We start from the raw sequence: 14,242 nt of genomic DNA, 5'->3' as shown, positions 1-14,242 counted from the left end.
CTGAATACATGTTTAATGACTAAACTGGAATTAATTGACTGGGTGATAAGAGTCTGCTCACTACCTCTGGTGATATATTTAGCTTATACAATGTTTAGGGGTTGGACAGTGATGCAGCAGCAAAACACAACTGCTCTGTGAGGCTGACCCATATGAGACAGGTCTGGGTTCACATCTGGAAGAGCTCTCCAAGTACACCGTGAAAGCACATGCCCATGATCTAGAACGGGCTGAAGCTGGAGGTGGATGGTGGCATCAAGACCCTATTGGAGGTGCTGTTCCACTATTTCTCTCTCATGGAAGAAAGAAAGAAATAATCATTAAATAAAACAATTTTTAGCTTGGCACGTAGCTATCTAGAATATTTCTTATTTTATAGCTAGATGTAATCAAGAAACCAAGTTATAGTCAATGATATTTGAACAAAAGCATCATGTGGCAGTTTCTAGAAACCTTTGTCCAGAGATGGATGATGTGTGACCTTGGGCTCTTTTTTCTAGTCCTGACTGCCATTCTTCCATCAGAAGATGAATGCCTCTAGTCACACAATCAGAATCCCAGTGTAGTATCCTGGAGCTGGTAGTGGTGGGATACAATTACCATACCAAGCCTGGGGCAAAAGATAGGAGTTAATTATTGACAAATATACAGAGAGAGCAACCCATAGGAGTTGTAAATTTCCATGGAGAGAGTTAGCCAGACTGTGGGGAGATAATTGAGGAAATAAAAAATTTTTTTAGAGAGATTTTTGCTATAAGCATGTGTGTGTTCATTGGAAAAACAGAGAGGGACAGAGAGACAGAAAGTGAGAAATCACCATCCGGGGGGTGGCCATGCCATAATCCCTTCTCCTCCATTTTCTTCTTGTGATCTTGGGCACACACACGCACGCATCCTGTATAAGTTTTAAGCTGGGTCCAGGACACAAACTGTGGTTGATTATGAGGGAGACCAGCGATGTAATCATTATGTCATCTGCTGGTCCCACTAAGGAAATAAATATTTGATCTCTGTCTCTTCTGTCATCAGATCAATGCTCTCCATAAGCTAAACTAACAAGTAAAAAGGTGGGACTCCTATTAATTGGAGTCTCAACTCTGAGGGAATAGCAGATGAGAAGAAAGGAGAGTGAATATGGCTTGGTAAATAGAAAGTTACAAGTGCACCTAGATAGACCTGTTTTTTTCATTTCAAAAATAAGGAAATTGATGAGGCCAACCAGGTGGTGTGGTAGTGAAAACAAGTAGATTCCACATGGCCAGCTGTGCTGGTTGAGTCCCAGATCCAGAGGTTTGGAAAATATGCCAGGTATGTGTGCATGTATACCCAAAATACCAAGAGGAGGGTAGAGGAGAAGGGACTGTAGTATGGTCATCCCCCCAGGAATCATTTTTCACATTCCCTCTTGCTCTCTGTCTCTCTCCGGTGAGTGCCCAGTGAGCTTGTATGCTCTACCAAAAATTAAAAAAAAATAAAGTGAGTCACTTCCATGGTCCAGTGATTAAAGCAGCTGGATCTTACATGGCTAGACCACCAGTTTGAGCCCCAGACCTGGCAACTTGAGAAATATGCCAGGCATATGTGTATGTGTGCCTAACATACAGGATAGAGAAATGGAGGAGAAGGAATTGCATTTCCCATGGAGAAGAGTGCTTTATCTGTTTTCCCCTCTGTCTCTCTATCTTTCTCTGGTGAGCACAGGTGCCCACTGGCAAACAAACAAACAAAAATTGGATGAAAAGATTTCTATTATTCTTTCTGGTTGTAATATTCAGAGTAGAGTTTTTACATATTGATTTTACTTTTTCAAACCTCCACATGACCTACAGTCAAATGTTCCAGAACATTGGTTTTGACAGATAAATATTCCTAACTCAAAATCCTATTACTTGGTGAAACACTAATAGAACAATAGGTCAGATTAAAGAGTCCAGAAATAGATCCACATACATAAATATTTTATGACAGAAGTAATACTGCAAAGCAGTGGCTGAAGGATGGTCTTCGTAATAAGTCGTGCTGGGTTAATTGTGTACATAATGGAAAGATAAATAACCTAAACATCATACACAATTCCATATGGTCTGTTGACCTAAATGTAAAACAAACAAAACTTAAAAAAAAAAACATAGGAGAGTATCTTCGTGATGTTGCAATAGAGTACAAAAATAAACAGAAAACTTGAACAGTTTGTGAAAGAAACATATTCAAAAGGAAATGATCTACAGGGTACAGAGACAACCTACAGAAGTTGAGAAAATATTTGAAAATATTTGAAAATTGGACACAGGATTAATATACAAAGAACTCAAACAACCCAGCAGAAAAAAAAAAAAAAAAAAAAAAAAAAATCCAGAAACAAAATCCCTACTTAAAAAATGGGCAAATGGCCTACAAAAATAGTCCTTAAAAGAAGATATACAAATGGCTAATGAGCATTTGAAAAAATGCTCAACATCGCTAATCATTAGGGAAATGCAAATAAAAACTATGATAATATGTAATTGCAGTCCAGCTAGAACAGCTATTAGCAAGAAGACAAAAGATAAATTCTAATGAGGATGCAGAGAAAGGAGAATCCTTTTATGCTGTTGGTAGAAAGGACAAGTAGTATAGTCCCTAAGAAGACAGTATGGTAGTTCCTCAAAAACTTAAAAATAAAACTCCTGTTTGATCAGTAATCTCAATACTAGGAATATATCCAAAGGGAAGTATGTCATGAAGATATCTACACCCCAATGTTTACTGTAGTACTATTGACAGTAGCTAAGATATGGAATTGACCTAAGTGTCTATCAGCAAACAAGTGGATAAATAAAATGTGATGTGAGTGTGTGTGTACAGAAATGTGAGATGTATGTATGTATGTGTGTATATACATACATTATGCTTGCCTTGTGTAGGGGACTGTTAGGATTAGAACAGGGGCAAGAGAACAGCTACTGGGGTGCTGGTAGCTTGTTGACTATTGATCTTGGTGATGGTTCCATGGATTTGTTAACTTAGTCAAAGCTCTTTGAACTGGATGCTGATTTGTGTCTGTTCCAGTAAAAAGAAGCTTTCTGACTTCAATAACTATGCATCATTCAATATAGCTTTTATTTTCTTCTTCTTATTAAAAAAAAAAAAAAAAAGCGGGGCCAGGAACCTGAACATTAGCCTTTCCCTATTCAATGCCAACGTGAAGGTCAGGACAAGGGCATGTCTGTAGTGCCACTAAGGAATGAACAATAGTGGACGCTTTCAAACAGGGCTTCTTTGAACAGGTGTTCCACAACAGAAAGGTTTCCTAAGTCATCTGGAAAGCCACATTTTATTGCAGCCTGGAGCCCAGGGTATTGTGTCAGGAATATTATGCAATGAGATCATATTCTTTTGCTCACATTTTTGTCTGATAAAGAAAATAAATCTGTTTGACAGAACAAAGAGTTGCCTCATATGAAAATATGTTGAGAAAAAGACAGCATTATTCTCAACTCCAAGTGCCTAAAAGAAAAAACAATATGCAATTTAAAGAAAGAGTTCCTCCGGGAAGGCGGGGGTGATTTCTCACTTTCTCTCTCTCTGGCAAGCACACACACTCAATAGCAAAACTAAATAAAATTAAGATACAATAAATAAGAAAAAGATAACAATTAGAAGAAAGAGTTCTTTGTTCTAAGAAACATTAAAGTTTTGCGTACACACTCAGTAATGGGTGCATTTACTTAGTAAATTCCAGCTACTTCAAACAAGTACTTTAGGGCACTTACTAGAAAGACATATTGAAATAGAATAATGATAAAAACAACAGTCATTAACACCCCAGACAAGAGCCGAGTGGAAGGCAAGGAGGGCAAGAGGTATTTTTAGTTTAAAATCTATCTACACTGAAGAAAGGTAATCCAACTGAGCATCACACTAAACGTAGCAAAAAGGAAAAGAAGAAAAAAAGAAGGAAGGAAGTGTGCTAGTGAAATGTGAGAGCTAACATTCTTAGCAGATTAAGAGCAAATAATCAGGAGGATTTTTTTTACGTGAAGTTCGAAGCATTATACTAAAAGTTGTCATTATAGAAAGTTTTATATTATATATGAAAACATTCTCAATTACCTCTGGCAAGAAGTAAAGCATAGTAACCTTAAATCATTGTTTCTTGAAGGCATAGTGTAATGCACAAGCTCCTGGTGATCGACTTGGCTTTGAAGCAACCCTGAAGGTTCTGGGGGATGGGGGGGAAGGGCTGTAGTTGTGTAACCAAAGTTTTCTTGACCATATCACTCTGGGGCCAAATTAGAGTTGCCAGCAGAGTTTGTCTAGTCCTGTCCCAAGTCAGTACTGCAGAACCCCTCTGCTATTCCTGGGCATCCCCAAGGATGGTCCATGTGTGCACATCTGTACGATCTTTCCAGTTACCATGTAGCCCTACACTCAGCTGCTGTCTTGCTATGGTTCCCTGTCATGATATTTGCTGGTCACTATGAACTCATTTCCACTAAGGACACCATGCCACCAAGACACTGTGGCTATACTTCAAAGTCATGAAATGTGTCCCTTGCTGTAGTAGCTGTTGGCACTGACCTCACTCATGGCTCCCTCTAAATGTGATGACTCGGCCCCCTCTCCTTTCACCAGATTGTGTTGAGGTGATCCCAGCATAAACACTCCCTGGAGCATAAATGCTCCAGTTTATCCTGATCCCAAACCCAGCCAGGAGGCCCCACACATTCTATGTGCTCCCTTCTGGGCCATCCAAAAGCTGCCTGCTGGGGCTCTCCCAGTCATGTTCTTACTCTCCTACCACCCTGCCTCCTGTAGGACCCAGATCCTAAGAGCTAGACCAGAAATGTTCTGATTTCATAAAAAGTATGAGGTTTCTTACTTTTCCTATCTGGTGTGGGTCTATGGATATTTCTCTGAACACGCTTGTATGCCAGACTTAGAATAAAAATTTTCCCAGGAAATGGGACCATCTTCCAGGCATGCCCAGATAAATGTGAGTCCAGGAAGAACATCACTTGAACCTGAGAGAGACTTCAACCATATCAGCATGTCCCTAATACCATCCCTCCAAAATATTTGTCTTGTCTAAAGCCAGGCTGTTCCAGAAGTGCCCATTCCTCTTCTGACCTTGCATCATCCCACAGAGGCTATTTTGAATAACAATGGCCACAATTGCTTAATGCAAGTTTCACACTGGGCACTTGGAGGTATTATTTCTGCTTTTTACAATGACTCTGTGAAAGAAATTCTGGTAACCAGATTTTAAATATGAAGAGTTCAAGAAGTGAGGTAGGTGACTTGCTCTGTGCCCTAATGAGTGAGTGGTCTAGCTAAGATGCACAACCAGGCTGGTTGGAGTCAAACCTAGCCTTGTCTTGATAACATAGCTCAGTGTGTATTATGCAGACCTTGGAACCAGAGTCTTCTTTTAAGAATTTAAGAGACAGATAGGGACTCCCAACACAGAGCTTCTTGAGTCCTGGCCTGAGGTCTGTTCCTGGCTTCTTTGTCTTTAAATGCTAATTTCATGCCTTCATCATTTTCTAATCTAAGGGAACTTCCAGCTCTGGTATATGAGGAGTGTGTTCCAGTGATTGATCACTTCAAATTCCTTCTATTTCTATGGTTTATTCTTGTAGAAAATCCCACTCCTACTCAGGATATGGGTAACCTCTTGCTTGTGCATCTACATGTCATGGTAACACCCAGTCAAAGACATTTCCCTGGAACTGACATTTCTTGTATCTCTCTTTTCCCCTTCCCCACAGCTCCTAATTCCATTTAGGGATTTCTATGTAGTAACTCTCACACCTGCCTTCAAGTCTTGTGATGATGTGATTGATTAGCTGAGCTTAGCTATTAGTATCATCTCTAAACTAGACTAAGTTCCAGATCATTTTTCAGGAGGGTTGGAACAAGGACAATATCTGCTGAGTTTTTCTTTCTTTTTTCTTTTTCTTTTTTTTTCTTTTCTGGATCTGAACAAGAAAACATGTGGATGTCTTTTAGTCGTCTGGCACTGTGAGAAGACCTGGCCTTGTAATAAAGCCATTAACCTTAAGGCAGGTGAAGATATGGAAAAGGAACCCAAAGATTGGGCTGCTGGGGGTAAGCTTGTCTGCTGCAAACCCTCCTTGGGAGTTTTTGGTCATGTTAGCCAATCACTTTTCTTCCTTGTTTCTCCCTCAGACCTGACTGAGTCATATTTTCTGTTGCTTGTGAGACATTTTGCAATTATAGCTCTGGTTTTGAATTGCCTCTCCCTGTAGTTTGTGAGCTTCTTGATCCCTGAGAGAAAGCTGGTTGAATGAAAAGATGGAATGAGCAAAAGACACAAGGAAAGAGAAACCAGTTGCTCTTAGCTATTTACTTTTCTTCCATATTCTTAGACATTTATCAATTAAAAATCTAGGCTGGGGCTAGCCCTGTGGCCTAGTGGTTAAGGGAGCTAGATCCTACATGGCCAACTACATTGTACAAAACCACATAGCTTGAAAAACATGCCCGAGGGTGTGGTGGCACCCGCCCTATGGAAAAACATGCCTGACATGTATTGTGTACATGCCAAAATCCCAACAGGATAAAGAAAAAGAGAATGAATTGTGGCATGACCGCACCCCATTGAAGGCTGTTTTCTCTCTCTCTCTCTCTGAGGTATACACATTTGCCCTCTGGCTAAATTTGAAGAAAATTTAGCCCTTTGAAATCTTTGATACCATATCAATGACCAGGAACAGTGCTCGTCTTGGTGGTAAGGAGCCCAAGTCCATCAGAACTTGTTAAATTTGCAAAACAAGCTGTTATTCAGAGACTCTTGCAGATCAATCTACATTTCTTGTATATAATAAACAAATGAAACTTTGACTCATCCTCTGTAAATCAAGGTCTTGGCCATAAAACATTTAGGAAGTGAATGCCTGTGGGAGCCCTCTCCCTCTGCAGGAATATTGTCCTGGTATTGAGAAGCCTCGGCAGCTTCTGTACCACACAAGAAATCGGGAACTTGAGTGGTTTAAGTAGACGTGGGTCTTCAGTCTTTTTAGTATCGCTGCCATGAATCTCTGGTGTTTTTATATGTGTTTATATGTATTCACACACACGCACTTGTGCAAGGCAGTACTTCCCATTCAGTCTCAAAAGAAAAAGGGGAAGCTGTCACTGAAGCTCCAGGAAAAAAAGAAGATGTGTCAGGGTGGATTTCTTGTTATTTCCCCTGATTTTGCTTGTCCTAGCCTTTGCTCAACCCACCCCCAACCCACCCTCTACAGACAGAAACAGCTTTGCTCTTTGGGAAATGTAAAGTCAGGAGGAAGTGCCCTGGCCTTGGCCTCTTGCTCTCATAGCCTCAAAGGTCAGGGAATAGTGAGTGCTTAGAGAAAACATGGCCTACATAACTTAGAGTTAGCAAAAAGGAAAGAAGGGTTTTCAGAGAGCAGTGGCAGAAAGCATTGCTCCAAGAGTTTGTCTGACTCTGCAACCATTTTTGAGACTCTTGGCAAATTCTTAGGCTTCTCTGGATCTCAATTCTTCAATACCAAAATAGGGAGCTCCTGGGTAATAAGAAAAAACACAGCGACACTGCTATGACATGGCTACATCCCTCTGGCAACAAGAAGATGAACAAAAACCCTTTTCCACACTCCTCCAGGTTTGTCCCACCAACATTAGTAGTTGCCAGGGAGACTGTCTCTCTTCCACACAGATGTCCAACATCCTCCCCCTTACACTTAAAGTGGTTCATTTCCACTTAGAAATAGATCAAAGGAAAATTCCCTTTGTACTCCAAAATTGTGAGGATTATAACTCAGAGACTACCTGAAGGGTACCACAAAGGATTATATACCCATAAAAAGACTAATTTATTCATCCTTTTATCAATGAATATGTTCATTCATTCACTCATTCAACAACTGTTTCTGTTGAATTTATTTACTCAACACATATACTACCAGGATTTGGGGTGCAAGAGTAAATAAGGGGGAACCAGCAGTTAGCGTAATGGCTATATCGCTGGATTCCCATGTAGTCGACCGCGGTTTGCATCCCGAACCCGGTGGCTTAGAACTCACGCCGGGCGCGTGTGCGTGCGTGCCCAAGAACCCGAGAGGAGAATGGAGGAGAAGGGATTGCAGCGTGACCATCTCCCCTGGGGGGTGATTTCTAGCTTTCTGTCTCTATGTCTCTCTCTGTCTGTCTCTGGCAAGTGCACGCGCCCTATAGCGAAAACCTCTTAAAAAAAAAAAGAGTAAATAAGGTGTGAGCATTCTTTTCTTACTGCTTAGTTCAGTGGGAGGTGAAGATAATAAAGAAACCCTAAAAGTACTATAATTAAATTGTCTTTGAGAGAAAAGACATGGAGCACTATGAAGTATGCCTACAACCCTAGACTTTTCAAAGGAAATGACACATAGGATGAACAGCAGAGTTAACAGAGGAAGAAGAGAAAGGGGGTGAGTCTACAGAGAGTGTTCCAGGCATAGAACAGCTGGGGTGAAAGAATGGAGATGAAAGAGGATATAGTGGGTTACAACAGAGATTGCATGAGGACAGGGGAAACTTGAATAGTGCTGGTAATAGAGTTTGCGTATTTCCTGAGTTACCCAAGTAAAACTTAGTGAACATGAGAACTGAAGGCTCTCAGATCTGGAAGGAGATTTTTTAAAAAGGCCCAGGGTCAACTGCCTTGGAAAATCCCTGCCAAGTACTGCAAGTATGTGTTTGGACATGTCCGATGTCTTTGGGGCAACCCAGTCTATATTCACACAACTCTGTTACAAATTTTTCCTGATATTGAGCTGAAATTAATCATTTCAGAGCTTACTTTGCATTGCTCCAAGGTACTTTACATGCAGGAATGAAGAGGCAGCACAGAATTAGTTTAATCATTGTCCTTCTTGGCAATCCTTTGAATAATGGAAGATAGTGACTGGGGTCCCTGTCTCCTAGTCTTTCAAACCTTTCCATAGGATGCAATTTTTAGATCCAAATTTATCCTGGTCCTTTCCTTATTAGGAAACTCTACTTTCCTATTTCTAAAACACACTATCTAGAACAGAAATACTTCCGTGTGTCTTACTGAGTACAGGATGATTCTATATGATTCCAGAGTATACTAGCAGTGTGGCTTTAGCAAGTTGCTCACCTTCTATGGAACACAGCTTAACACATAACCTCATGCATCATGCCTACTACAGTCCTAGTATAAAGAGGTGTCAAATACCTGATATTTGACTATGCACCATTATTATTTTTCTATTAATACAGCTTTAGGTGGCACTAGACTTTTAGAGGGTACCATCATACTATCGACTCAGAGATTTACACAAGAGAAAATTCAGAAAAATACGGGGTTCTAATCCATGGCTTCCTCATTCAGTAGTCACATACATATTGTGTGTGTATGTGTTTACACAAATGTCAGAATGTCCATTTATCTTATAAAGTTGTATCTGTGAAATGAGAATAGCATAATTTGACCTGTGCTTTACAGAGATTAATTGGGTGACAGTGAAAACAGGGATGAGAAAGGGGAAGTATTAGAGGCAAGAAGACCTTCAAGGAGGTAAAGACCAGGATAGAGGAGTCATGGTAGGACTAGAGGAGAGAGCAAAATCCTGGAAGCAGTGAACAGCTGGATATGAGAGATGAGAGAAAAGTTGAAAGGGACTCTGAGACCATGATTTCGAAAGGAAAATGATGAGTTCATTTGGGGACATGCTGAGTATATGGAGATGTTCTGAGTCAGCCCAGCCTTAGGGGAACTGATTCTGTCATCTGGCTCTGGTTTTCTGGAAAACTCTTAGAAATGCATCGATAGGTCTGGTCCAAAGCAAAATCTTAGATGCCTATATTAATCATCTTCTTTGAGAAAAACCTGTGAGAGCAAATGGCATTTTAGATGAATTCCATATCTCTAAAAACTATTTATCTCATACTTCATTGCACTGATTTCTAAAAGATACATTCCATAGATGAGTACCAGGCAATATTTGCTCTCTAAAATTTAAATCAAATTTAAAAGCACGTATTGAAGTATCTCCTAGAAGGATGAAATTGAATGTGTATTTGTAAGCTTTAGCACTTGTCTCAAAAGCATGTTTAAAACACTAATGATCTCTCTGAATTGTTTGAAAAACATAAAAATCAATATAATAGTTTACAAAGCTCAGATTCTTACTTGCCAACCTTTGTCCAAAATTACCACCACTTAAATATAATACACTCCATATTCAAACTTACTCTTGACTGAATATAAAAAACAAAAATAACTTTTAGGAAACATAAAATATAATTCTAAACTGACCTCAAGTAAACAAACATGGAATTTAATATGGGTAAAATTAACATATGGCAGTTCCACAATTTCATTAATCTTTTTACTATCTTTAAGCCAAATGATCTGTAATAACTACCTTTCTAAAGGGATTTGATTTATTCCATGCTGAACCATTTTAGATAAAATTCTGAAAACTTTTTTATATTTTTTCATCGATAAATTGAATTATAAGTAACCCTTGTATTGAGGCAGTTATAATATCAATGACAAATGTTCAGAAAAGCGCTTTGAAAGTAAAACTATTAAAAATTACAGATGAGATTTAGGATCTCTTATGCATGCAATATTTAACCATTGATATATTTCACAATTTGAACTGATGTCTTAAATATTTATTCTGAAAACATTTGCAGTAGATGATTCATATTTTAAGAATGGATGATATTTTAGGGTCCTCAGTAAGTGGGAAAATGTCCAATACTAAAAATAATTTCTCTGGAAATAAATAAGTATGACACATTATGGGGACTTTTGCCTTGGTTATCAGTTGTTCCAAAAAACAGACTGGATTTTGCTGCAACAACAAACTATAGTCTCAGTAGCTTATAGCAACACATTCCCTTCTTACTTAAGGTATACATCTATCATGCTTCAGCAAAAGACTCTGCTCCTTATCTGCATTTAGGGAGCAAGGCTGATGTTGTGTCTCCTACCTAGAACAATGCTGATCACAGTGACATGGGGCAAGCAACAAGGCAAACTCTTAACGACTTCCATACACGTCACAGGTCAAGAAAATCATACAGCCATGTCTCACATTAGGAAGGCAGAGAAGAGCTTTCTCACCAATTCCCAGAAGGTAGAGAACTAGAAATCTTGGTGAAGATCACCAGTGCCTAGTACATCAACCTTTGTTCAAAATGTGTTGAGTTTTGTTTTGTTTTTGTTTTTGTTTCTGGTTTTTTTTTTTTTTGAGAGGTTTTTGCTATAGGGCGTGTGCGCTCACCAGACAGACAGAGAGAGACAGAGAGATAGAAAGTGAGAAATCACCCCCCAGGGGGGATGGCCACTCTGCAATCCCCTCTCCTCCATTCTCCTCTCGGGATCTTGGGCACATACGCACACGCGCCTGGCGTGAGTTTAAGCCACTGGGTCCGGGACTCGAACCGCGGTTGACTATGTGGGAGTCCAGCGACATAGCCATTACGCTAACTGCTGGTCCCAAAATGTGTTGAGTTTTTAAAATGAGTTGCCAGATCAAGCAGTTTGAGAGAACTTAACTTGGCATTTGAGAGTCTCTGGATTTCAAGGGCAAAAACAGTATTAGAATCAACATGTATTTGGTCATCTTGTCATATATCGCCTTGTCCTGAAGTAATGCCCACGATGAAATTTGCAGAGATAGTAGGAATACGACCACGGTGAGCAATGGAAGTGTGCCATCGGACAAGTCAGAATGAAGAACGTTCCTCTTCGGAAATGTGATTTGCTTCTGATCTCCTCTTTTCCCCAAAGCTGCTCATTTTTTCACAACTCTAGCATTTTTGGTTTTGCCTCATGTATTTGTTGCTTAGGGAAATAATTCCTGCCAAACAGTTAATTTTTTCTTTTTTAAATCTTTTTTTCTTGGTCTCATCTTATTCAGTCAAGAGGAATAGTTTGAGAGGACATTAATCTAAACCATTCTACAATATTTTTCTTATTATCCAATTCATTACTTTTCGTTTTGGATGAACTGATTATTACCTCTCTAGTTTTATATTTTTCCCCTTAAGTGGCTCACAATGTTGATGCTTTGGATTTTTAGAGAATGTAATAATTTGGCACTAAACACATTGTCTCAAATTGGATTCAACTACACACTTATTTCCTTGTCATTCTAAATCCTTATTTGTTTAAATGTTTTCTGAAGCCAGGTGGAGTGCAACTGAAGTAGTTTCTTTTTGTTTAAAAAAGGCAATATTGGGACCAGCGGTTAGCATGATGGCCATGTTGTTGGGCTCCCATGTAGTTGACCGTGGTTTGAGTCCTGGACCTGGTGGCTTAAACTCATACCAGGCATGTGTGTGTGTGTATCCAAGATCCCAAGAGAAGAATGGAGGAGAAGGGATTGCAGCATAGCCATCTTCCCCTGGGGGGTGTTTTTTGCTTTCTGTCTCTCTTCTGCCTCTCTCTGTCTTTCTGGTGAACACACATGCTCTATAGCAAAAACCTCTCAAAAAACAAGCAAATAAACAAACAAACAAACCTTGGGGCTAGCAGGTGGCATGGTGGTTAAGATGCTGGACTCCTACATGGTTGACCATGATTCAAGTCTTAGACCTGGTGGCTTGAAAATCATACCAGGCACTTGTGCATGTGTGCCCAAAATCCCAAGAGGAGAAGAGAGAAGGGATTGCAGCATGGTCATCTCCTCTGAAGGAAGGGAGTGATTTTTCATTTTCTTTCTGTTTTTCTCTCTGTGTCTCTCTGGTGAACACATGCACCTTATCACAAAAACTTTTTTTTTTTTTTAAAGGCAACCTCTATTACAGAATAACTTCTAAATTTTGAATAAGCAAGAAATTACATCATTCCATATTCAGGAAACATCAGATATTGGGATGAATTTAAACCTTAGTTTCTTTGAGAATAGACAAGATGAAATCTCAACTTGCCAAAAAAAGGGGTTGGGGGCGGCTGGCAGTAGTATAGAGTCTAAGACAAACCGTTACAGAGGAGTCCCATCAATGGGCAGCAGAATTCCTGTGATTGCTGGCTGCAGAGATTCACTATAGGCAAAAGAGAGAAAAGAAGGAATTGGCTAAGACCAGCTCTCATAGAGTTCATCATTTCTCGCCTCGAAAGACAAATTATTTCAGAAGTTGGCATTCCTCTTACCCTATCAGAATGAATATAAACAAAGGTCCACCCATAGTTTTTTTTTTTTTCTTTTTAGAGATTTTTGCTATAGGACACATGTGCTCACCAGAGAGACAGAAACAAAGAGACAGAAAGCAAGAAATAACTCCCCAGGAGGGATGGCCATGCCACAATCCCTTCTCCTCCATTCCCCTCTAGGGATTTTGGGCACACACAGACACACACACACAGTGTGAGTTTTAAGTCACTGGTCTGAGACTCTAACCTCGGTCGGCTACACGAGAGTCCAGCAATGTAACCATTACATCATCTATAGGTCCAAATAGTTGGATTTATTTATTTAGTTTTTTACTTTTTTAATGAAGCAATTTAAAGTCTCATTTGAAAAAAATTAATAAACTACTTTTTTAGAGCAGTTTCAGGTTCCCACCAAAACTGAGTGGAAAGTTCAGAGTTAAGCACAGCTTCCCCAGTGTTGACAGACTGTGGCTATAGTGGTATATTTGTTGCAATCAATGAACCTACATTGATGCATTATCACCCAAGAGCATAGTTTACAATAGAACTTAGTCTTGGTGTTTTACAGTCTATGAGTGCGGACAAATATATAATAACCTGGGTCCATCTTTTTATTGTCTCCGTAGTTTTGCCTTTTCTAGAATATTGTCTAGTTGGAATCTTAGAGTGTACAACTTTTTCCGAATGATTTATTTCACTTAGCAATATGCATTTAAGTTTCATCCATCTTTTAATGGCTTAATAGATCATTTCTTTTTAGTGTTGAATACTATTCCACTGAATGTATTGTAGTTCAGTCATTCATTCACCTACAGAAGGACATCTTAGTTGCTTTCAAATTTTGGCAGTCATGAGAAACTGCTGTAACTATCTATAGGCAGGTCTTTATAAACATAAATTTTCACATCTGTTGGGCAAGTAACAATGAGTGCAATTATTCAAACAGAGTTTGTTTAATTTGATAAGAAACTGCCAAATTGTCTTTCAAAGTGGCTGCACCATTTTACATTCCCACCATGAATGGATGAGAGTTCCTCTTGTTCCACATCCTTGTCAGCATGTGGTGTTGTCAGTGTTTTCAGTTTTGGCTAGTCTAATGGATAT

The sequence above is a fragment of the Tupaia chinensis genome, unplaced genomic scaffold (genome assembly GCF_000334495.1).
Source record: "Tupaia chinensis unplaced genomic scaffold, TupChi_1.0 Scaffold000251_1, whole genome shotgun sequence".
NCBI lineage: Eukaryota > Metazoa > Chordata > Mammalia > Scandentia > Tupaiidae > Tupaia > Tupaia belangeri.
This window is presented reverse-complemented; position numbering follows the sequence as displayed.